This window comes from Sprattus sprattus (assembly GCF_963457725.1).
Source record: "Sprattus sprattus genome assembly, chromosome: 1".
Classification (NCBI taxonomy): domain Eukaryota; kingdom Metazoa; phylum Chordata; class Actinopteri; order Clupeiformes; family Clupeidae; genus Sprattus; species Sprattus sprattus.
Window position 1 is genome coordinate 18,752,884 of NC_137920.1, and position 10,282 is coordinate 18,763,165.

The following is a 10,282-nucleotide window of genomic DNA, read 5'->3' on the forward strand; positions in this document are numbered from 1 at the left end:
GTACTAAAGATCCGTGGCCCGTTGCTCCCCTGGTGTGACTAATAACAGGTCATTAGCGCGTGTAAGCATGTGTTGTAAAATGGTGCGGCTCCTTTAAGAGCAGTATGTACAGGGTATGTGTGGCAGAGCAATGGAGAGAGAGCGAGAAAGGTGATTATGTGGAATGGTTTTGTGTGAGCGACCGGAGCAAAACCTATGTGCTGTAACCTTATTTCGGTGTGTAGTGAATAAATCCTCTAGAACTGGGGTTTTCAACCGGTGGTCCGCGGCCCCCTGGTGGTCCACGGCGGTATTGCAGGGGGTCCGCGATTTAAAACAATTGCTTTGATATTTCAACACATTTCCAGATTACTCTTGAAAATGTCTGAAATAAGAAAAATATGTCTAAAATAATATAAAGGTGATTCACGCTGACAGAATGTAGCCTTACACCTATCCAGTCTATGGTAGCCCGTGCTAAGTTCTGGATAAGTTGCCAGACCGAATTTCCAGAGCTTGCTGCAAAAGCAATGAGGTGTATTTTGCAAAATTTCAAACTACCTGTGTGAGAGCATTTTTTTTTATTAAGAATAAGCACAGGGCAAGAGAATGATATGAGACTGTCGCTGTCTACCATTTCGCCACAAAAAGACAGGCTGTGTGGACTTCACCATGCCCAGATATTACACTGACACGTCTCCACTCTCCCAAAACATGCACGAACGAACGCACACACGCAAGCGCAGGCACATCAGTGGGCCGCGGATTACTTCCTAGTCAGAATGGTGGTCCCTGGGACAAAACCAGTTGAAAACCCCTGCTCTAGAAAGAAAGTGGCGAATGCAAGTCCTGGAATGTTGAAATTAATTAAAATAGCTATCCCTGATGATAATTAGTTTAACTAACTTTCGCTAAAGCTCAATGCTTAGCTGTTCAGGAAAAACTAGGCCAACTCTGTATCTGTCATGAAAACCTATTGGGCTCTTAGCTTTCTCCATCTTTACTATATCTCCGGTTAAGTAGCTTTTTAGAAGGATGAAAAGGATTGTCAGGTGGAATCAAAACATTATCTCTATTGGTAATTTGAAGGTCTCTCTCAGGAGACTGTCCAGCAGAGAGAGAAATGGTAAACCTAAAGTTACCTCGCTAACCTTGAAATCCTGCTTCGTTGTACAGGTGGTAGAGCTGTAACTGTCCAACAGTCAGCTGCGGATTGTTTGTTTATGACTGGCATTTTACACAAGATAATTTAGAACCCAATATAGAATAAGCAGTGGCAAAAACTAGTTTTCTTTTCATTACAAACACCTACTAGATCAAAATATTGCATTTGGATTCATAGTGCTAAAGTTCCAACAGATTCTTACATCCTGTTCCCATTGTGACAACTGCTGGAAAATATGTGCAAGTGCAAATAAGGCTAGCTTTACACGACAACGATCTGAACACAAACCGCAAAAGTGGCGTTGCGTTCCCACTTTTAATTTCGCGTTTAGACGAGAGTCTTTGGGTGGAAATCTGCATGCAGACGGTGACGCAAAAGTGTGTGAAATTGAACTTAACCGGTGTAGACGTGGAGGTACTGCAGGATGTATATGTGTCCATTCTATTCCACTATGGCTATTTTAACGCGATTGGGAGCTTATTTATGTATTCATTCACTTACATTTGCAGTGTTCGTGTACATTTACATTTAGTCATTTAAATTAGCAGACGCCTTTGGCCAAAGCGACGTAGGCTACAAGGGATAGAACAGTCTAGCTACGAGACCTAGTGTAATTAATGCGCCTTCTCTGTTCTGTTTTATCTGTGATTACTCGGCTTATTTGCTGAAATGACTCCTGGATAGATATCAAGGCAGCTTGAATCTCTGAGTAATGGAAATAATCCGACATGTTTGTTGTTGTTTGGCTGTACTGCACATGGATATGATGTCAACGCGTATGCGAGGATAGCCAGCGTGAGCAGCTCAGAGCACACTTTTGCGTTTTCAACCCTTTAGACGGGAACGCAACGGTGGAGCGTTTTTAAGATTTCCACTCTGGAGGGTGGGTTAATTTCTTTGCGTTTTCAAGCCCCAAAAACGCTGTCGCCGTCTAAACGAAAGGCACATCTGATAAAATATTTTGTCGTTTTCACCCGGGAGCGTTGTCGTGTAAAGCCACCCTAAGACAAATGAAGTGACCCTGTGCGTGTCATCAGTGTTTACATGCGGCAGCTTTTCACATGAGTCCTTCTGGTTCTACATGGCAGATGGATGTGTTGTATTATTGTCAGGGCTTATGTATCATACCTAAAAGTATTTTTTGTTTAAAGTTTTTTCTTTTTTTTAAGTTGTACTAATGACACTTTCAGACTTGAGTGAACAAAGGTTCCTGATAGTAACAGTTAGCTGTATAAAGCGTGTACATACACACATGCTCTCTCTCTCTCTCTCTCTCTCTCTATCTCTCTCTCTCTCACACACACACACACACACACACACACACACACACACAGGATTAGTGAATCAGAGGAAAACTAAATAAAAGTTTGTGTTTGAGTCAGTCACAGGCCTCTGTCTAAACAAATGCACACACTACCACACACACACACAAACACACACACACAAACAGGCCTGTTTTGTGGCTGTCACAGGCCTCTGTCTGAACACACACGCACACACACACACACACACTAACATATCCATGTTCACTGTGAGTGTGTTTTGATGTCTGTCACAGGCCTCTGTCTGAGCACTGGAGTGTATGTGCGCGGAGGATGCAAAGAGGGATCTGTCTTCAGCAACGGAGGATGTGAAGGTAAGGATGTTGGACAAGCTACCACATGACCAGAACTCAAACAACCTGCACAAGAGACTATTATTGAATGACTAACCTAAGACATTCGCCGCAGCCGCATTTGTCTGAGTGTGTTTCAATTGGAGATGTGTGTTTGTAATGTTTTTATTTGCTGTGAATCAAACCTCTGATTGTGATTTATGTCAGACACAGGAAGGGATCCACAACATCAGAAACCCAAAACATCAGGACAGTGGTCAGAAAGATGTAACGAAGGTTATTTCTACACTGCTATGGGGTGCAAAGGTAAGGATGCTGGATGAACTACCATGAGATGAGTTAGCACCATACACATAACAAAAAAGGATGATACCAGCCACAGACAGAGAGTATTTCTAAGGGCTGTGTTGAAATTTCAAACCAATCTGATATCTTTGACGGATTAAAGATTTATTGTGTGGCTTGAAAGACAGTTTGACTTTAGACTGTATTGCTGTGTACCAATCCAATAAGACACTTACCCCATGCACGGAGGTCATCCCTATGTATCAGCTAAATAAGTAGTAAGTAGTGGTATTGTTATTATTGCTGTCATTATAATTATTATTATTATTAGTAGTAGTATTAGTATTATTAGTATGTGTGTGTCAGGAAACAGAGATGGTATTGATCTGTCCCAGATTAGGGGCCTATAGTACAAAGCAAGATCCACACACCTATCTGTTATCTTTTTATCAACTTGTTTAGTCATTCCAGGTTTCCACAATCTAGTAATGAGTATGTTCACGTACAGTATAAGGGGTGGTGTTGGCACCAGACAACCAATAGGAAACCAACATAGAAAGGTCTAGAGCTGCATAGTTCACTCAAGAAGAACAAACCATAATCCTTAACAAATATGAGTAATTTAAATCTATAACACAGGCTTAAAGCAACAAAGGCAAGTTTGAATGTGAGTGCCGAATTCTTAAATGAATAGGCTTATCAATATCATGAAGGCACGAGTAGATGTGACTATAATCTCAATTGTGCATTTCGTTAACTTAATGGGTTGCTTAGATGCATTCTTCAGGTGTACCTAGCACATTATAGCGTAATTCTTTCCATGCACAAAAGTCTCCCAGGAGTGGTAACGTCATTTACAAAGACAATTGATTGGTCAATAGGTGGTGCTTCTGTATGTTTTGATCTGTTCCCTAAAAAACAAACTGCTCTGGAGCAGGTTAGGTATGCAGCGATGTACCCCAGCTAAAAGATAAACCGCTTTGACACTAGAAGCCTAGAGGGTAAACCTGAAGTCACCTCGCTAACCCCGAAATCCTGCCTCCTGATCCTGTGTATGTGTCAGGAAAAAATCCTAAACTCTTCTAAGTTGTTTAAATTACTTAGAAATAAGATGACACCACAAACCACAGCAAAGTTTATAACAGATCTATTACGCTTAGGCCTTTTAAGCGGAGAGGTATTTGACGCCGTCTCGCATCACCTCTGAGCTCTTGCTCCTGGCGCAAGACCATTTATTAGAATTCACAGCATAGGTTACAACATACATTTTAACCCCTCCTCTGTCCGGAGTTGCCATCTGGCCTCTGTCCTTCTAAGATAAGAAACCTTGCTTAATTAAAAACCAACAGTCACAGAAATGTCGCAGACCACATGGCATCATCAATCATCATTGCAATCTCAATGTAAACATTCATGACATTAGTTTTACAACACATCAATTGGTTTTCCCATTGCTGAAGACGAAGTTGTAAATACCTTAACTAACAATGCCTTTCTAAGATAACTTCAAACAACCCCCTCTCTCAAGAGACAGCATTCCATTGAACAAGACAGAGAAACAGGGCACATAACCAACAGCACAGAACACTTTAGAAAATAGCAGTTATAAGAATTTCCTTTAAGTCTAACACTTCATGATAATATTTAATAATTTCCTTCACATTTCCCTCCTGTTTATCATGAAAGATAACTCTAATAAAGAAATAACCCTATCTCCTTCAGTTGTCTTCATAGGCATCATTACACTAAACATCATCCTCCTGATATGTCAATAGAGCATCAAATTCCTGTGATAGCATTACACTCTGTACAGAATTACATACTACACTAGAAATGAGAACTTTTTACACATGTAGAAATACACCTCATTAAAATACAAAACATACAAAAAATGCAATAACAGTTAACAGACCTTTCAACATAATTTGCAACCATGTACCAAAAGTAAGCAACCCAATTAAACCACCCAAAAACATCAACCACTTCATAGCATCACAAACAGCCCTCATTTGCTGTAAGGCTTCAGCTACAGATGGATGTCATCAGATATCCAGGTATCATTCAGCATAACACAAACCCCTTCCACTTAGCAGCAGTAAGTAAATCTAGCAGTAATCTATTTTTTTCAGCACCATCAGCAGACTTTGAGAAACCTTGTCCTTAAGGCCTTCCCCGCTGACTAAGGTGACATTAACACATAGTCCTAACCTATAGTTAAGTCTTTCCATTATTAACATGACTCTACCTAATCCTAAAGACAGAATCAGAGACAAAATGACTTTGATACTATTGGTCCAAATCTTTTTATCATCATCAGGCATGTCAGTCCCGCACATGATGTCATGGTTCTCAACAGCAAATCTCTTCTTACGAGATAACCCTGCCTGTGAGATCGCACTAACACATAAACATGGTCCTTGACCTGAGCGGGGGCGCGTACGCCCCACCTATGTGAAGAGATCTGACTGTACCATCTTTAACCACACACCCACATTACCTCTCCCAACGTAGGAATACCCTTGTATATTCCCATTCACTGACTCTGGATGAGGAAGTGGTGCGTGAGGACACAGTATCCGTAAAAATGACACTGTCTCTGTCTCTCATTGTTCCATTATTTGCAACACATAATGACAATACAGAATAGACTATCACTTAAGGTGACATCAAAAATGTAGTATTTAGCTCTACTAGTGGTTGGGTCGTGTTAAACACATCCTGCACCTGGATACCCTTTGCATCACAAGATGTAGTATTGCAGCCCCAGCTGTCTGGGCCACACTTCTCTCCAACACAGATCTTGGCTTGATATGAAAATGGTCTAACCTTAAGTCTAGGTTGATAGGAAGAATTTGCATTAAGGTACATAATTAGAAATTAGTCGTATTACGTCTGCTCGCTTGCATAGATGCATATCTATCCCATGAATCAGTAGACTACACAGGTGAGTAACATTCTCCAGTGCCATATATTCTCTCAATTACACTTGTGGAGGACTATAAACCCAAAAGTACACCTGTAATAATCACTAATAGCAACAGTCTAGACATTGTTTTAACCGAATTACACTATTTATGCAATTTACAGAAAAACAATAAACCATATAAACAAGAAACACAGTAAAACAAAAAATGGATACACCAATACTATATTGAGTAAAATTTCGAATTACAAAATTCGGTGACTTTCAGACGGTCAAGATCTAAATTTCTCAACCCCCGGGAGGGAACCACTAAACCTTACTCAAAGCTAGTGGTGTATCCTACTAATAATCTAAGTTAACATTGTGACAGGTGAATACAGGTGGAGCGTTGGCGTTGGCTGTTGGTGTGGCCAGTAGCACTTGGTATGGTCACTCCCACCTTCACCTGGCCTTGTTCCTGTGGGGACACAGAAAAAACTCGAACAGTATGTTGCACTTAACAGTTGGAGTGAGATCTATATTCTGTATAATTATATCAAAGATTGACAATGGTAGACCTTGAGCAGGGGTAATGTGCATACCTAAAACTACCAAACCAAAACAATCAGGCCATTGTAAACCTCATTCACAAAATGTCAGACCTTATCATTTCAAATTGCTTGACCAAAAGACTAAAAAAAAAATTTTTTATAGTTTATTAATACATAATAGTTATTATGTATGCACCTCCCCCCTGTTGAGGCATGTAAAGTCACATGACTCAAAATTGCTTCCCATTTATATCTATATTCATATCCAAATTGATAGGTAATTGAATTGCTTCAAGTAACACTTGTAACAACTTTTATATTTTAACTAAAATGTGTGAAGCAGCAAAAGCCTTTGCTGTCCATGTATACATTTCCTGCCATTTGAGATAACAGACACACTCTGATCAATGCAACTACGTCTCTCTGCTTAAACACACAGTCACTAGACATCAATCACTTCCATTGACAACCTAGAATCTCTGAGCAGAGACCCCTGATATGACCCTGCAGCAGCATTTCCATGCAGTGCATGCCAGTTACGCAAAACTATGGGCTGAGAATCAACAATCAACTCTTTGATTTTCAATCACCCCAAATAAAAAATCCCAGAAAGAATGAAAAACGCGATTTCTCCTAAACCAAAACATCTCTAGACAAAAACAATCGATCCTCAGTTAATGGATCAGACCAAACAACTAGAACAAACACACACACAGCCTTCTGCTGCACTATTCCATGGTGTAACATGACCACATACAGCCAGTCACTTAAACAACCTGCATGGGCCTAGATAATATGTCTATAATGTTTCTTAATGTTTTTCCCAAAAAAGTATCTTCTTTCCATATAGGCTACCTTAAAAAAACATACACCCAGGACGAAGACTTTGTCCCATAACAACATGCTCACAATTACTCGTAATTGTAACAACATACACTGATCTTATCTTTTAAAATAAATCATGTAGGCTCAATCTTATATCTCAAGTATTCAGTCCTGCTCCATGGCTATTAGAACACCTTAGCTACGTGTGAACTAAATGTATGGATCAGATAATACGATTTAATCTTGCATTGTCGCTTCTGACAGACAAAAGTACAGATTTTAAGAATCTCACTATTAATTTTTACTTGGTTAACCTTCTGGTAATTTAATTTGTTTTGAGAATTTTCCGACAGCGTCGAGTATTTAATTCGGAAAGTAAATGTTGCTAACTTTCCTTCAAGTCAGTCAGCTTTATCCCTGTGTTACTTCTACACAGCCAAGATACTTGGCAGTACCGTCAGCCTGTAGATTAGTCGAAGGGGAGAACACCCCTTTACCCTGCACACACGGTCATAGCTTTACCATTAAGGAGACCGTATACTTTGTTTTACTATTAATGCTATAATTAACCAATTAGATGACTATAGAAGTGACTTTCTAACCTCTACGCTGAGTTTTAAGACAGATCATTCAAATTATTTGTCCATGTGAGTGAAAACACATACCACAAAACCCAGCCATGTAAATAAATGAACCCATGTATAGAAAGTCTCTGAACTTCCCTTTTGCGCTCCTTATACACGTGCTGTTTAACTATCACATAGCCTTGCCGTCTTTCCTACCTACTCCGTGATATGGCTAAGCCTAGTTTAGTCATTACATCTTATCCAAGAAGATTTAAACGGACAGAGGATGAACCCGACTTGTAATTTTAAAAAGTATCCTGTTAGCGAATTATTTATCTGTTGACATTGTTTTAACTAATTATCGTGACTATTTGTATTCTCTTTGGCATAAAGACTCATAGTTATTGCTCTTTCAACTCTGACTAAGTTCAATTAATAACCTTCTTTACGCTAATATCCTTAATTCTCTAGTATGCCTATCCACACCCTTTAAGGAATGCGGCTACTCTTTTACTAACTTTATACTTTCTGCACTATATTAGGCAAATCCATTATGGAATAGAGACATTTCGGTTGATCAGACTGAAATTCCTAATTCTGTAATCGATCTGCACTTATATTATTTATATCATGTATCAAATAGCATATAGATTTAGCGTCATCATTATCATAATACTCAATACAATTATTGTATGCCTCTTTAATGCGGCGATGATGATGTTCTCTCCCTCGCCTGCGTCTCATAAGGAGACGGACTTTAGTATTATTTTTACTTTCTTTTATTTCTAGTCCCTACATACTCATCACCCTCTTCAGAGCTTATCAAACTTGCTTTTTCTTTTCTCCCTTCTTCTTTCTCTACTTCTCCAGCTTTCTATAATAACATGCTGTTTCTTTCTTTGCTCTTATAATCCACACTTCTACCTTTCTTATTCTTCCCCCAATAGGGCTTGTTTCAACCGGTGCTCAAATTTTACACTTTCAGCTTCTGCGGCGTTTTCTCATACGCTATGATTTTCAAACCTCTCTCCCAACTCATTATAATTAGGACGAGCTGCAAACGTATTGCGAACTATAAACAGTTGTCATACATTCATTTAAGTAATACATAAGTATGACTTTTCACGGATCGTGGTCAATTTAAATTGTCTGTTAGTGATGACGTCATAACTGCTCGACCACGCCATGTCAATGAAACGAGACACAGTTTTTTCCGCTCAACTACGTTTCTCTATCCAACCTTCTACGTACTTTGTATGGCTAATTTGGCTATTAGTATGTTTCCTTTACCATGTACGTCTTATTGCCACTACAATATTACTATGGTGAGTTTTTTGGATTAAACAAAATATCTCAAATGGATCAACGAAATCTCCAGGGACAGAAGCTTCTAGGCCGGCAAAAGACACCGGTCCGCTGCCCCTCTGGGTGTTAACACAGAGGTTTTTCGCTGTTTTAATTCTGTTCAATCACTTACTCCATTCACACACAACATTCATACAGACGTCCATGCATTCCGATGCAAATCACTCTACACCTATTCAAGTCCCAGACTTGTTAAAAACATGTTTTTGATGTCCCAGACATCGTTAGATTCCCAGAATCTCTTTATAGCTATTGTCTGTTTTTTAAAGCAGGCCCCAGGCATCAACTTTTAACTACTACTCTGTTAGTAAATGACTAGTACACTTACTTATATGTGGGTCAAAGCTGATTCCAGATCCCGTCAGATCCACCTCCCAGGTGCAGAACCGTCAGCTGGCCTATGCAGAATTTCACTACACAGGTCTTTCTGCCAAACGTAGTCGTGGCAGGCGTTGCAACGTCGTCAGCTTCCATGGTCTGCATCTCGGCGGCGATCTTGAGGGATCCGGCTCGTAAGGACCAAGATGTCAGGAAAAAATCCTAAACTCTTCTAAGTTGTTTAAATTACTTAGAAATAAGATGACACCACAAACCACAGCAAAGTTTATAACAGATCTATTACGCTTAGGCCTTTTAAGCGGAGAGGTATTTGACGCCGTCTCGCATCACCTCTGAGCTCTTGCTCCTGGCGCAAGACCATTTATTAGAATTCACAGCATAGGTTACAACATACATTTTAACCCCTCCTCTGTCCGGAGTTGCCATCTGGCCTCTGTCCTTCTAAGATAAGAAACCTTGCTTAATTAAAAACCAACAGTCACAGAAATGTCGCAGACCACATGGCATCATCAATCACCATTGCAATCTCAATGTAAACATTCATGACATTAGTTTTACAACACATCAATTGGTTTTCCCATTGCTGAAGACGAAGTTGTAAATACCTTAACTAACAATGCCTTTCTAAGATAACTTCAAACAACCCCCTCTCTCAAGAGACAGCATTCCATTGAACAAGACAGAGAAACA